Below are 16,165 nucleotides of genomic sequence, written 5' to 3' on the forward strand. Positions count from 1 at the left end.
AGGTCCTGCCCACATACTGTTTATTACAGTCGCATTCTATCAGGTATACAATAAAATAAGACTGGAATCTGAGATGGCCCTTTATCAGAAAAGCTTCCGAACCAGAGGAAGAGCAAAAGGATTTCCTCTAATTTTGGATGTTGGATTGACTTACAGAATAAACAGTTTTTTTGCAAAGCATCTATATGAGCCTGCTTGCAACACAGAGTTCACTGTACTTGTGTTGCCCCTGCAGCTTCAGGCGCCACAGGGTACTGCACCTCATTCATCTTGGATACGGAGGACGTCATCACCGGTAAATCACCATAACACATCCAACACATAACACAGGAGCTCTTTCACTGGGACAGAGCCAGGGTAGGTGCCGGGGGTGGCCATCATGAGGTATGGAACCTCCTGCCCACTAGTTCAGCAACCCAGGAGGCGGGGCACCTTCAGGGGAAGTTCGGAGCCATCTCATACAGAATTCAGTTAGTGCCAGGTTGGCACCCAGGAAGGGGGTCAAGAACGCATCAGGAAGAGATGTCAGGAAAAAAAGACAGAATAGAAAGGGGCCCGTGGTCCAGAGCTGGAGACTCGACCCGCGTTTTTAGGAAGAAGGGTAATCCCAGGGTTCACGGGGAGTGCAGCAACCACCCGTGACCCATTCCACGACTCAGAAGCTGGGATGTAGGGAAGACCACTAGAAAGGACACACAGAAGGAAACACTGGCCTTGACCTCCAAACTATCCTGGATCGGCTGGAGCCCATACCAGCAGAGCACAGCACTCCAAAGGCGGTGTAATCTTAGTGAGTAAAGAAGTTTGACTGCAACCTCTGTGTCATCCCATCACTGCCGACGCTCCCATCATCGCACCCCTGTGCCATAGGCAATTACTACAACCAACATCCTCCCTGGGGCCTGAGCTCTGCCTGTGGAGAGCTGTACCATCCAAGCTACGTGATCATCCGCCCCAGAGAAGACCTCCCGCAGCAGCGGCTAATACTTGGCCGCACACCACAGATGGCATCACAAATGCAAACTCCACACCCCATCCCCACTATTATTGACACCGCTGGGTCACGGAACCAGGCCCGGCCGCTGTGACATCCCAAACCAACACTGGTCCAGTGACGAGTAATCCCCAAGACCCCGTGGGGACTTCATACCCATGGCCCTTCTCAACCTGCTGGGGGCTACAATATTTCTCAGGGTAGGGGCCCTTTTAAAAGTGATACCTGGATGAGGAGGCATAACATCCTTTAAAATAGGATCATTTAATAACATGTTTCAGTGTTTTTCCAAAACATTTCTAATAAAAACACTGTCATTTCTGTATGTGGTAATGAAATTTGGCGTGAAATCATGCAAATTACTGGATTCAAAAGCAGCAGTTCTGGGTTTAAATTACCTTGGCTTATCTGTTACATTACCTGGTGAGACCCTATTCTGCGCTTCTATCCACAGTATTTGCTACGTACACTGTGATGTTCAGGCAGAGACTGAGTGAGTCGCGTGATGAGCGGTGAATGAATTCAGCTGAGGTCACTGAAGTCACCTGAGGTCAAGTTATCTACGGTCACAAGTGGTGGACCGTGTGAACCTCCAGTTGTGGCCGCTGCTAAACTAAGTAACGTCACCACTGATCACTGCTCAGTCTCTGCATGAACCTCATAGAAGGCGGTCATGTGCCATGATAGCACGCTGTGACTTTACATGTAGCAGGGATTGAATCGTCGTGGGACCTCGTTTGGATTATGTTGGAACTGCACGGGTGTTTTGTGGATTAATAAACTGGTAAAAGAGTTTATCCACTACATACACACATACCTCCCAACCGTCCCGGATACAGCGGGACAGTCCCTCTTCTGAGCCTTTGATCCCGGGTCCCGCCCGTGAGGCTGTTTGTCACGGCTCCACCCACCCACTGTAGCCCCGCCTCGCTGTTTCTCCCTTCTACTATTCATTACAGAGCCGAGCGCGCACCTACTCCTGTGACTGCTGCTGAGGTATGAATCACCCCCTGCAGCAGAGCCCCCCCCCCTGCACCAGAGCCGACCCCCCCAGTCCCGGAGCCTGCGTTTGTCTGCAGCTGTTCTCTGATTCCCCGTGTGCGGCTTCTCACTGCTGCAGACACGCGGGGAGTCAGGAAGCTGAGGAGACCATGCAATCAGCACTTCTCTCTCCTGCAGATAGCAGTGACAATAACCTATGCAGAGTGGCATCTGCAGGCTTCTATTAGCTTACCGATCAGTGGTCTCCTGCCTGTGGAGCAGAGCTGCTGGGTCCTAGCTTCCCAACAGCTTCAGCTCTGCTTTATCCTGGCTCCCCTACCAGTTAAAGGGAACATGTCAGCAGAAATTTCACAATAAAAATAAAAGATTCCCCTCTGCAGCTCCTGGGCTGCTTCTAGAAAGGTTCCTGTTGTTATTGTGCCCCCTTTGAGACCTACAAAAATACTTTATGAAGTCTTACCTTTTTGTATGCAAATGTGTTTTTATGGTCACGGGGGCGGGCTGTCTGGCGTCCGTTATTCCCCCTCCTGCCGCTTTACGCAGTCCCCCATTGCTCATTTACATACACAAGGACGCCTTCCTCATGTAACTGTCCTCCCGAAGTTTTGCGCATGTGAACGCTTTTTCAGGTGATTGCGCAGGCACGAGATTATGGGCGGCGCTGTGATTGTCATCAGCAGCGTTAACCAAGTACCCGCCCATAATCTCGTGCCCGCACTTTTCCCTCTGACTCCACCGTTATGCGCAAGTGCTGGCCATATGAACCATGTTACCTATTACTGCTTGCACGAGATTATGGGCGGGTACTTGGATGACTTTGCTGATGACAATCACAGCGCCGCCCATAATCTCGCGCCCATGATAATAGGTAACGTGGTTCATATGGACAGTGCTTGCACATAACGGTGGAGGCAGAGTGAGAAGCGCGGGCACGAGATTATGGGCAGGTACTTGGATGGCGCTGCTGATGACAATCACAGCGCCGCCCATAATCTCGCGCCCATGGTAATAGGTAACGTGGTTCATATGGCCAGTGCTTGCGCATAACGGTGGAGGCAGAGTGAGAAGCGCGGGCACAAGATTATGGGCAGGTACTTGGATGACGCTGCTGATGACAATCACAGCGCAGCCCATAATCTCGCGCCTTCGCAATCACCTCAAAAGCGTTCACACTTTGCACAGTGCTTACTCCCGCGAGAGTGGCACTGGGCATGCACAAAACTTCAGGAGGACAGTTACATGAGGAAGGCGTCCTCATGTATGGAAATGAGCAATGGGGGACGGCGTACAACGGCAGGAGGGGGAATAACGGACGCCAGGCAGCCCGCCCCCGTGACCATAAAAACAGATTTGCATACAAAAAGGTAAGACTTCATAAAGTATTATTTTAGGTCTCAAAGGGGGCACAATAGCAACAGGAACCTTTCCAGAATTCATCCCAGGAGCTGCAGAGGGGAATCTTTTATTTTTTTTGCTAAATTTCTGGTGACAGGTTCCCTTTAAAGGGAACCTATCAGGTGCAATCTGCACTCAGAGCCAGGAGCAGTTCTGGGTGTATATTGCTAATCCCTCCCTAACTGTCCCTGTATACACCAGCATAGATAAAGGCATCTATAGAAAAAGTATTTTTAAAGAGCTTATATCTTATGCTAATTAGCGCGGGGACTAGTCCCAAGGGCGTTACTTCACTTGGCTAGTCGGCTCATATAGCGTGTTAGTACTCACACAGGGGCGTAATAACATGCTAACATGCTATGCGAGCCGACTAGCCAAGTGAAGTAACGCCCTTGTGACTAGTCCCCGCGCTCATTAGCATAAGATATAAGATCTTTAAAAATATTTGTTCTTGATCTCTTTATCTATGCTAGTGTATACAGGGACGGTTAGGCAGGGATTAGCAATATACACCCAGAACTGCTCCTGGCTCTGAGTGCATATTGCACCTGACAGGTTCACTTTAAAGGGAACCTGTCACCAGATTTGGGGCCTATAAGCTGCGGCCACCACCAGCGGGATCTTATGTACACATTCTAACATGCTGCATACCTCCCAACCGTCCCGGATACAGCGGGACTTTCACGCTTTACGTTGTTTGTCCCGTTGCCACGGGCGGGACGGCCGGCTCCCGGGCTCCGCCCACCCACTCTCTCTCCGCCTCCCTGCTTTTCCCTCCTACCATCCTAGTAGACGTGGCATAGAGAGGAGCGCTGCCTGTGCTGCTGCTGGTACAGTAAACTAATCTCCCCAGCGCTGATTTCCCTCCCTCCCCCCTCACCCCCTGCCGCCTGTCTGTGCGGGCGCCCCCCTGCCGCCTGTCTGTGCGGGCGCCCCCCTGCCGCCTGTCTGTGCGGGCGCCCCCCTGCCGCCTGTCTGTGCGGGCGCCCCCCTGCCGCCTGTCTGTGCGGGCGCCCCCCTGCCGCCTGTCTGTGCGGGCGCCCCCCTGCCGCCTGTCTGTGCGGGCGCCCCCCTGCCGCCTGTCTGTGCGGGCGCCCCCCCGCCGCCTGTCTGTGCGGGCGCCCCCCCGCCGCCTGTCTGTGCGGGCGCCCCCCTGCCGCCTGTCTGTGCGGGCGCCCCCCTGCCGCCTGTCTGTGCGGGCGCCCCCCTGCCGCCTGTCTGTGCGGGCGCCCCCCTGCCGCCTGTCTGTGCGGGCGCCCCCCTGCCGCCTGTCTGTGCGGGCGCCCCCCTGCCGCCTGTCTGTGCGGGCGCCCCCCTGCCGCCTGTCTGTGCGGGCGGCCCGCCGCCTCATTGTGCGGGCGGCCGGCCGCCTCTCTCTGCGGGCGGCTGGCCGCCTCTCTGTGCGGGCGGCCCGCCGCCTGTCTGTGAAGGCGGCCGGCCGCCTGTCTGTGAAGGCGACCGGCCGCCTCACTGTGGCTGCCTGCGTGTCCGTGCTGGAGGCCCGCCGGCTGCCTGCGTGTCCGTGCTGGAGGCCCGCCGGCTGCCTGCGTGTCCGTGCTGGAGGCCCGCCGGCTGCCTGCGTGTCCGTGCTGGAGGCCCGCCGGCTGCCTGCGTGTCCGTGCTGGAGGCCCGCTGGCTGCCTGCGTGTCCGTGCTGGAGGCCCGCCGGCTGCCTGCGTGTTTGTGCTGAATGGGTGTGGATGGGGAGTGGATATGGGCGTGACTGTGAAATGGGTGTGGTTAGGGGGCGTGGCCTAAAAATTTGCCGCGGCGCGCTGAGCGCGCCGCAAACTTTGTCCCTCTTTTCCTTCTTTAAAAGTTGGGAGGTATGTACACATCATGCACCCACGGCTCTGTTACATACACAGCTCCGCTACATACACAGCTCCGCTACATACACAGCTCCGCTACATACACAGCTCCGCTACGTAGATATCATACATACACAGCTCCGCTACGTAGACATCGTAGACACATAGCGCTGTCCCGTAAACATCGTACACATGCGGCTCTGCTCCATATACGTCATACACACATTTTCAGCAACTTGTGTTCAAGACCGATCAGGTCCAAACGTCTTTATTTTAAAGTCGCTCAACAAATCTTCTCCTCACCTGAACTTATCAATAAAGAATTCAATAAAGCAAAGATTGAAATAAGAGTGTGAAGGGGTCACATACATACGCAACAGGGGTTACACACATACACAACAGGGGTCACATAGATACACAACAGGGGTTACACACATACACAACAGGGGTCACATACATACGCAACAGGGGTTACACACATACACAACAGGGGTCACAAACATACACAACAGGGGTCACATACATATGCAACAATAGTTTACTATAAGGCTAGTTTCACACTTGCGCTATTTTGACGCAAACGGAATCCGTCAGTAATGTAGTACAGTTAATTTATTTACAGTGGAAGCGCGTTAATATGCCGTGTGTGTGTGTCATGCAGTACCCGCTTGTGTCCACATGATGTCGCGCTTCCACTGTAAATAAATGAACTGTACTACATTACTGACGGATTCCGTTTGCGTCAAAATAGCGCAAGTGTGAGTGGGGCCTGACTGTCCACTGACACCGCGCCTCATCAAATGTGTGCACGCCAGTATAGGAGAACACTGAGGAGCTGATCATGTGACCCTGACTCCTCCCCTCCATGTGACATCATCACAGGTCCTGTAAGCACAGAGCAGCCATATATCTAGGGTCGTGGCTAAATCCCAGTGGCTAGAAGGACCTGGTCCCTCTGCCCACTGGGAAATAGCCGACTCTATAGAGAGAAAGCTAAATCCCAGTGGGCTAAAGGACCAGGTCCCTCCTTCCACTGGGATTTAGCTTTCTCTATCCAGAGCCGGACATTTCCCAGTGGGCCGAGGGACCAGGTCCTTCTAGCAACTGGGATTTAGCCTGCTATGTTTGAGAAAGCTAATTCCTAGTGGGCTAAAGGTCCAGGTCCTAATGAGTGTTTTAATACAATTCTTAGTGGGGAAAAGGACTGGGTCCTTCTGGCCACTGGGATTTAGCCTGCTCTTTATGAGAAAGCTAATTCCTAGTGGGCTAAAGGACCAGGTTCCAATGAGTGTTTTAATACAATTCTTGTGGGAAAAAGGACCAGGTCCTTCTGCCCACTGGGATTTAGCCTGTTTTCTATGAGAAATCTAAATCCTAGTGGGCTAAAGGACCAGGTTCCAATGAGTGTTTTAATACAATTCTTAGTGGGAAAAAGGACCAGGTCCTTCTGGCCACTGGGATTTAGCCTGTTTTCTATGAGAAATCTAAATCCTAGTGGGCTAAAGGACCAGGTCCTAATGAGTGTTTTAATACAATTCTTAGTGGGGAAAAGGACTGGGTCCTTCTGGCCACTGGGATTTAGCCTGCTGTGTATGACAAAGCTAAATCCTAGTGGGCTAAAGGACCAGGTTCCAATGAGTGTTTTAATACAATTCTTAGTGGGAAAAAGGACCAGGTCCTTCTGGCCACTGGGATTTAGCCTGTTTTCTATGAGAAATCTAAATCCTAGTGGGCTAAAGGAGCAGGTCCCAATAAGTGTTTTAATACAATTAGTGGGGAAAAAGGACCAGGTCCTTCTGGCCACTGGGATTTAGCCTGTTCTACATAAGAAAGCTAAATCCTAGTGGGCTAAAGGACCAGGTCCCAATAAGTGTTATAATACAATTCTTAGTGGGAAAAAGGACCAGGTCCTTCTGGCCACTGGGATTTAGCCTGCTCTCTATGAGAAAGCTAATTCCTAGTGGGCTAAAGGACCAGGTCCTAATGAGTGTTTTAATACAATTCTTAGTGGGGACAAAAGGACCAGGTCCTTCTGCCCACTGGGATTTAGCCTGCTCTCTATGAGAAAGCTAAATCCTAGTGGGCTAAAGGACCAGGTCCCAAGAACTGTTTTAATACAAGACTTAGTGATCTAATGGATCCTTCCACTGGGATTTAGCTTTCTCTATCCAGAGCCAGCTATTTGCTAGTGGGCAGAGGGACTAGGTCCTTCTGCCCACTGGGATTTAGCCTGCTCTCTATTAGAAAGCTAAATCCTAGTGGGCTAAAGGACCAGGTCCTAAGGTCCTAATGAGTGTTTTAATACAACTCTTAGTGGGGAAAAAAGGACCAGGTTCTTCTGCCCACTGGGATTTAGCCTGCTCTCTATGAGAAAGCTAATTCCTAGTGGGCTAAAGGACCAGGTCCCAATAACTGTTTTAATACAAGACTTAGTGATCTAATGGACCAGGTCCTTCTGCCCACTGGGATTTAGCCTGCTCGCTATGAAAATGCTAAACTCTAGTGGGCTAAAGGACCAGGTCCCTAGGGGCGTTTTTAAAATGGACACACTTGGCTAAAAACCATGTCATCATGCCAATTGGGATTTATTCTACTGTATCTGTAGATTATCTGCAGTAGAATCATAGAATGTTATAGTTGGATGGGACCTCCAGGGTCATCAGGTCCAACTCCCTGCTCACAGCAAGATTCACTATATCATCCCACACAGGTGTCTGTCCAGTCTCCTTTTTACGTCTTCCATTGAAGGGGAACTCATTACCTCTTGTGGTTCCAGTCATTGATCACTCACTGTCAAAAGGTTTTTATTCGAAAATCTAATCTGTGACGCTTCCCAATCAGTTTCATTCCATTGCTTCTATTGTCCTTGTCCTTGTCAACCCTAGTTCGACAGCCTTTGAGATATTTGCAGACGGCTATTAAGATTCCTCTCAGTTTTCTTTTTTTCAAGCTAAACATTCCCAAATCCTGTAACCGTTCCTCATCGGACAGTTTATAGACCGGTCACCATTCTGGCTGCTCTTCTGTGAACTTGCTCCAATTTGTTGCGGTCTTTTTTTAAGACATGGTGCTCAGAATTGCAGATGAGGTCTGACCAAAGAGGAGTAGAGGGTAATAATTACTTCACGTGATCGATGGCTGGACCATATATGACAAGCTTTTCTCCCCCCATTCACCTTTTGTGTCTCCCCTATTTCCTCATAGACTGTAGCTTACGAGCAGGGCCCCCACTCCTCCTGGTATCTTAATTTTGTTGTTTTGTATTCTCATATTGTCTGTACATGTCCCCTCTGAATTGTAAAGCGCTGTGGAATATGTTGGCGCTGTAGAAATAAAACTTATTATTATCTGTGCTTCTGTAAATACATTGCAAAATTGTGCTTGTCTTTTTTGCTGCAGCATCACACTGTTGACTCATGTTCAGTCTGTCATCTATCAGTATGCGATTAGTATATTAGTGGTACTAGATTTGAAAGTGTTCACATTTTTTTCACATAGACTAAGTGATATGGAAGACTACAAAGTAAGCTCTTAGGTTGCATGTACAGCAGCTGACGCAGTGTCAGCCCGCCTGTGGAAATGTGAGTGTGCTCTGCAGGAGAAGGCAGCAGTCCGCGCCTACTATCAGGGTTCAGTGTGCTACCTACTTTTGCTTTTTTCTCCCTATGGAGAACATTCTGGCCACAGGAACATAAATTGAGATGCTGCAGCTTGGAAAGCCACGCCACATGTAAGTTTACGGAGCAGAGAAAAGAAGCACCGTGGGCAAGAGATTTCTATAAATCCATCCACTGTGCTTGTACTGTAGAACGCAGCATTCTGTATGCAAACAAACATGCTACTTCCAAAACGTTGCAAACACTGACTGTGCAAATACACTGTGCAGAATTATTAGGCAAATGAGTATTTTGATCACATGATGCTTTTTATACATGTTGTCCTACTCCAAGCTGTGTAGGCTTGAGAGCCAACTACCAATTAAGTAAATCAGGTGATGTGCATCTCTGTAATGAGGAGGGGTCTGGTGTAATGACATTAACACCCTATATAAGGTGTGCTTAATTATTAGGCAACTTCCTTTCCTTTGGCAAAATGGGTCAGAAGAGAGATTTGACGGTCTCTGAAAAGTCCAAAATTGTGAGATGTCTTTCAGAGGGATGCAGCAGTCTTGAAACTGACAAACTTTTGAAGCGTGATCACCGAACAATCAAGCGTTTCATGTCAAATAGCCAACAGGGTCGCAAGCAGCGTGCTGGGCAAAAAAGGCGCAAAATAACTGCCCATGAATTGATGAAAATCAAGCGTAAAGCTGCCAAGATGCCATTTGCCACAAGTTTGGCCATATTTCAGAGCTGCAACGTTACTGGAGTATCAAAAAGCACAAGGTGTGCCATACTCAGGGACATGGCCAAGGTAAGGAAGGCTGAAAACCCTCCACCTCTGAACAAGAAACATAAGATAAAACGTCAAGACTGTGCCAAGAAATATCTTAAGACTGGTTTTTCAAAGGTTTTATGGACTGATGAAATGAGTGTGACTCTTGATGGGCCAGATGCTGGATCAGTAAAGGGCAGAGAGCTCTACTCCGACTCAGACGCCAGCAAGGTGGAGGTGGGGAACTGGTATGGGCTGGTATCATCAAAGATGAACTTGTGGACCTTTTCGAATTGAGGATGGAGTGAAGCTCAACTCCCAGACTTACTGCCAGTTTCTGGAAGACAACTTCAAGCAGTGGTACAGGAAGAAGTCGGTATCGTTCAAGAAAAACATGATTTTCATGCAGGACATTGCTCCATCACATGCATCCAACTACTCCACAGCGTTGCTGAACAGTAAAGATCTAAAAGATGAAAAAAATAATGACATGGCCCCCTTGTTCACCTGATCTGAACCCCATAGAGAACCTGTGGTCCCTCATAAAATGTTAGATCTACAGGGAGGGAAAACAGTGCACCTCTCGGAACAGTGTCTGGGAGGCTGTGGTGGCTGCTGCATGCAATGATGATCGTAAACAGATCAAGCAACTGACAGCATCTATGGATGGTCGGCTGCTTAGTGTCATCATAAAGAAAGGTGGCTATATTGGTCACTCATTTTTTGGGGTTTTGTTTTTGCATGTCAGAAATGTTTATTTCTAAATTTTGTGCAGTTATATTGGTTTACCTGGTGAAAATAAACAAGTGAGATGGGAATATATTTGGTTTTTATTAAGTTGCCTAATAATTCTGCACAGTAATAGTTACCTGCACAAAGAGATATCCTCCTCAGATAGCCAAATCTAAAAAAACCCCCACTCCAACTGCCAAAAATATTAAGCTTTGATATTTATGAGTCTTTTGGGTTGATTGAGAACATAGTTGTTGATCAATAATAAAAATAATCCTCTAAAATACAACTTGCCTAATAATTCTGCACGAGGTGTAAATGTACACTCCCAAACCAGATTGAGCACCGTCTTCACTGCGGTGATGTTCTATGCTGTTTGGCTGTGACATCACGTCAACATTGCTGCAGCCAATCACAGATCTCCGTGGCTCATCCGATGTAGCTGGAACGAGTTGCTGAGGTCAGTGATTGGCTGGAAGAGACCAATGTCTTGATGAAGACACTTCTGAACGTTACTAAAGTTTCTTGTTGTGTTACACATGGAGTCGAAGGAAAGAAAAAAAATTAATGAATAGTTAATCAGGACAAGACCTTTAGTTGCAGGGCGCCCTTTGCAGATGTTTTTTTTCTTTCAACTCACTATTACAAACTTTGCTATGTAAGGTTTATTCCCTTTAAAGTGGTTATTTTATGAAATAAATCTATTCACAATGATGTACAAGCTGCCATATTCATCATATAGGTGAAATGTGTCTGACCGCAGCTTGTAATGTATTCCGTGTAATAGGGCGGTCGTTCAATGCTTCATAACTTCTGTCAGGGCCATCAATCACTAGTGAGTAGTGCTATGCCAGGTAATAAAATGAAGAGGTAAGGCTGTGGTGCAGTCAGAGGTCATTCTCATACCTCCTGTCCATCTGCCACACATTACACACCGGCCAGGTAATATAATGGAGAGCTAAGGCTGTGGTGCGGTAGAGGCCGTTCTCATACCTCCTGTCCATCTGCCACACATTACACACCGGCCAGGTAATAAAATGAAGAGGTAAGGCTGTGGTGCGGTCAGAGGCCGTTCTCATACCTCCTGTCCGTCTGCCACACATTACACACCGGCCAGGTAATAAAATGAAGAGCTAAGGCTGTGGTGCGGTAGAGGCCGTTCTCATACCTCCTGTCCGTCTGCCACACATTACACACCGGCCAGGTAATACAATGAAGAGCTAAGGATGTGGTGCGGTCAGAGGCCGTTCTCATACCTCCTGTCCATCTGCCACACATTACACACCGGCCAGGTAATACAATGAAGAGCTGAGGATGTGGTGCGGTCAGAGGCCGTTCTCACACCTCCTGTCCATCTGCCACACATTACACACTGGCCAGGCAATATAATGAAGAGCTAAGGATGTGGTGCGGTCAGAGGCCGTTCTCATACCTCCTGTCCATCTGCCACACATTACGCACCGGCCAGGTAATATAATGAAGAGCTAAGGCTGTGGTGCGGTCAGAGGCTGTTCTCATACCTCCTGTCCGTCTGCCACACATTACACACCGGCCAGGTAATATAATGAAGAGCTAAGGCTGTGGTGCGGTCAGAGGCCGTTCTCATACCTCCTGTCCATCTGCCACACATTACACACCGGCCAGGTAATATAATGAAGAGCTGAGGATGTGGTGCGGTCAGAGGCCGTTCTCATACCTCCTGTCCATCTGCCACACATTACACACCGGCCAGGTAATATAATGAAGAGCTAAGGATGTGGTGCGGTCAGAGGCCGTTCTCACACCTCCTGTCCGTCTGCCACACATTACACACCGGCCAGGTAATAAAATGAAGAGCTAAGGCTGTGGTGCGGTCAGAGGCCGATCTCACACCTCCTGTCCGTCTGCCACACATTACACACCGGCCAGGTAATACAATGAAGAGCTAAGGCTGTGGTGCGGTCAGAGGCCGTTCTCATACCTCCTGTCCATCTGCCACACATTACACACCGGCCAGGTAATAAAATGAAGAGCTAAGGCTGTGGTGCGGTAGAGGCCGTTCTCATACCTCCTGTCCGTCTGCCACACATTACAATGGGGAGATAAGGTATGCACACCAGTGACTATGGAAGGGGAATACATGGAATAGCAGAAACTGCTGTGTGAATACTGACATGAAAAATTCAATAGCTATTTGTAAGAATGAAATGTGAAAAATGGAACCTGCATTACTGCCATGAATATATGAATAAAGAGAAATTTAGCTACTGAATTGATCAATGCAGAAGAGCCCCAACACTACGCCAAAGTATTTCTCTACGTTGGGGTCCCTAGCTTGTGTGTGTCTCAGCGTCCCATACACGGTAAGTTTTTTAACTGCATGAGAGGACACACACAAGCTAGGGACCCCAACGTAGAGAAATACTTTGGCGTAGTGTTGGGGCTCTTCTGCATTGATCAATTCAGTAGCTAAATTTCTCTTTATTCATATATTCATGGCAGTAATGCAGGTTCCATTTTTCACATTTCATTCTTACAAATAACTATTGAATTTTTCATGTCAGTATTCACACAGCAGTTTCTGCTATTCCATGTATTCCCCTTCCATAGTCACTGGTGTGCATACCTTATCTCCCCATAGTGATGTTTTTTAGGTTTTTTGCACCCAGTTCAGACATAGAATGGAGTTCCAAACGTTATTCCTTAATGTTAGTAGTTTTTCGTTTGTGAACCCTCCCCACACACACCTATTGCCAATCCACATCGTATATATAGCCTGGGTCTCAGCGTCCCATACACGGTAAGTTTTTTAACTGCATGAGAGGACACACACAAGCTAGGGACCCCAACGTAGAGAAATACTTTGGCGTAGTGTTGGGGCTCTTCTGCATTGATCAATTCAGTAGCTAAATTTCTCTTTATTCATATATTCATGGCAGTAATGCAGGTTCCATTTTTCACATTTCATTCTTACAAATAGCTATTGAATTTTTCATGTCAGTATTCACACAGCAGTTTCTGCTATTCCATGTATTCCCCTTCCATAGTCACTGGTGTGCATACCTTATCTCCCCATAGTGATGTTTTTTAGGTTTTTTGCACCCAGTTCAGACATAGAATGGAGTTCCAAACGTTATTCCTTAATGTTAGTAGTTTTTCGTTTGTGAACCCTCCCCACACACACCTATTGCCAATCCACATCGTATATATAGCCTGGGTCTCAGCGTCCCATACACGGTAAGTTTTTTAACTGCATGAGAGGACACACACAAGCTAGGGACCCCAACGTAGAGAAATACTTTGGCGTAGTGTTGGGGCTCTTCTGCATTGATCAATTCAGTAGCTAAATTTCTCTTTATTCATATATTCATGGCAGTAATGCAGGTTCCATTTTTCACATTTCATTCTTACAAATAGCTATTGAATTTTTCATGTCAGTATTCACACAGCAGTTTCTGCTATTCCATGTATTCCCCTTCCATAGTCACTGGTGTGCATACCTTATCTCCCCATAGTGATGTTTTTTAGGTTTTTTGCACCCAGTTCAGACATAGAATGGAGTTCCAAACGTTATTCCTTAATGTTAGTAGTTTTTCGTTTGTGAACCCTCCCCACACACACCTATTGCCAATCCACATCGTATATATAGCCTGGGTCTCAGCGTCCCATACACGGTAAGTTTTTTAACTGCATGAGAGGACACACACAAGCTAGGGACCCCAACGTAGAGAAATACTTTGGCGTAGTGTTGGGGCTCTTCTGCATTGATCAATTCAGTAGCTAAATTTCTCTTTATTCATATATTCATGGCAGTAATGCAGGTTCCATTTTTCACATTTCATTCTTACAAATAGCTATTGAATTTTTCATGTCAGTATTCACACAGCAGTTTCTGCTATTCCATGTATTCCCCTTCCATAGTCACTGGTGTGCATACCTTATCTCCCCATAGTGATGTTTTTTAGGTTTTTTGCACCCAGTTCAGACATAGAATGGAGTTCCAAACGTTATTCCTTAATGTTAGTAGTTTTTCGTTTGTGAACCCTCCCCACACACACCTATTGCCAATCCACATCGTATATATAGCCTGGGTCTCAGCGTCCCATACACGGTAAGTTTTTTAACTGCATGAGAGGACACACACAAGCTAGGGACCCCAACGTAGAGAAATACTTTGGCGTAGTGTTGGGGCTCTTCTGCATTGATCAATTCAGTAGCTAAATTTCTCTTTATTCATATATTCATGGCAGTAATGCAGGTTCCATTTTTCACATTTCATTCTTACAAATAGCTATTGAATTTTTCATGTCAGTATTCACACAGCAGTTTCTGCTATTCCATGTATTCCCCTTCCATAGTCACTGGTGTGCATACCTTATCTCCCCATAGTGATGTTTTTTAGGTTTTTTGCACCCAGTTCAGACATAGAATGGAGTTCCAAACGTTATTCCTTAATGTTAGTAGTTTTTCGTTTGTGAACCCTCCCCACACACACCTATTGCCAATCCACATCGTATATATAGCCTGGGTCTCAGCGTCCCATACACGGTAAGTTTTTTAACTGCATGAGAGGACACACACAAGCTAGGGACCCCAACGTAGAGAAATACTTTGGCGTAGTGTTGGAGCTCTTCTGCATTGATCAATTCAGTAGCTAAATTTCTCTTTATTCATATATTCATGGCAGTAATGCAGGTTCCATTTTTCACATTTCATTCTTACAAATAGCTATTGAATTTTTCATGTCAGTATTCACACAGCAGTTTCTGCTATTCCATGTATTCCCCTTCCATAGTCACTGGTGTGCATACCTTATCTCCCCATAGTGATGTTTTTTAGGTTTTTTGCACCCAGTTCAGACATAGAATGGAGTTCCAAACGTTATTCCTTAATGTTAGTAGTTTTTCGTTTGTGAACCCTCCCCACACACACCTATTGCCAATCCACATCGTATATATAGCCTGGGTCTCAGCGTCCCATACACGGTAAGTTTTTTAACTGCATGAGAGGACACACACAAGCTAGGGACCCCAACGTAGAGAAATACTTTGGCGTAGTGTTGGGGCTCTTCTGCATTGATCAATTCAGTAGCTAAATTTCTCTTTATTCATATATTCATGGCAGTAATGCAGGTTCCATTTTTCACATTTCATTCTTACAAATAGCTATTGAATTTTTCATGTCAGTATTCACACAGCAGTTTCTGCTATTCCATGTATTCCCCTTCCATAGTCACTGGTGTGCATACCTTATCTCCCCATAGTGATGTTTTTTAGGTTTTTTGCACCCAGTTCAGACATAGAATGGAGTTCCAAACGTTATTCCTTAATGCCACACATTACACACCGGCCAGGTAATAAAATGAAGAGCTAAGGCTGTGGTGTGGTCAGAGGCCACTCTCACACCTCCTGTCCATGTGCCACACATTACACACCGGCCAGGTAATAAAATGAAGAGCTAAGGCTGTGGTGCGGTCAGAGGCCATTCTCATACCTCCTGTCCATCTGCCACACATTACACACCGGCCACTGTCACAGGTCTGGGAAGTTAACGAACAGCAATTCCATCTTTAGGCCCTGTGCGCACGCTGCGTATTTTGCCACATTTTTTGGTGGTTTGTTGCCCAAAACTGCATGCATTGTCTTCCCCAGCAAAGTCTATGAGAACTCAGACAGGCTGTGCACACGTCGCTTCTTTGTTCCTTGCAGTTTTTGTGGAATGAAAAAGCAGCAGCATGTCACTTCTTTCTGTGTTTTGGAGGACTGGCAGATCAATCCCCCGCTGGCTCCAGGTCAGCGGGGGATTGATCCCCGGTGTCTGGTCAGATGCTTGTCCCCATAAAAAATCTATGGGGACCAGAATCCGGAACAAAGCGGTAG

The sequence above is a fragment of the Anomaloglossus baeobatrachus genome, assembly GCF_048569485.1.
Source record: "Anomaloglossus baeobatrachus isolate aAnoBae1 chromosome 5 unlocalized genomic scaffold, aAnoBae1.hap1 SUPER_5_unloc_17, whole genome shotgun sequence".
Lineage (NCBI taxonomy): Eukaryota > Metazoa > Chordata > Amphibia > Anura > Aromobatidae > Anomaloglossus > Anomaloglossus baeobatrachus.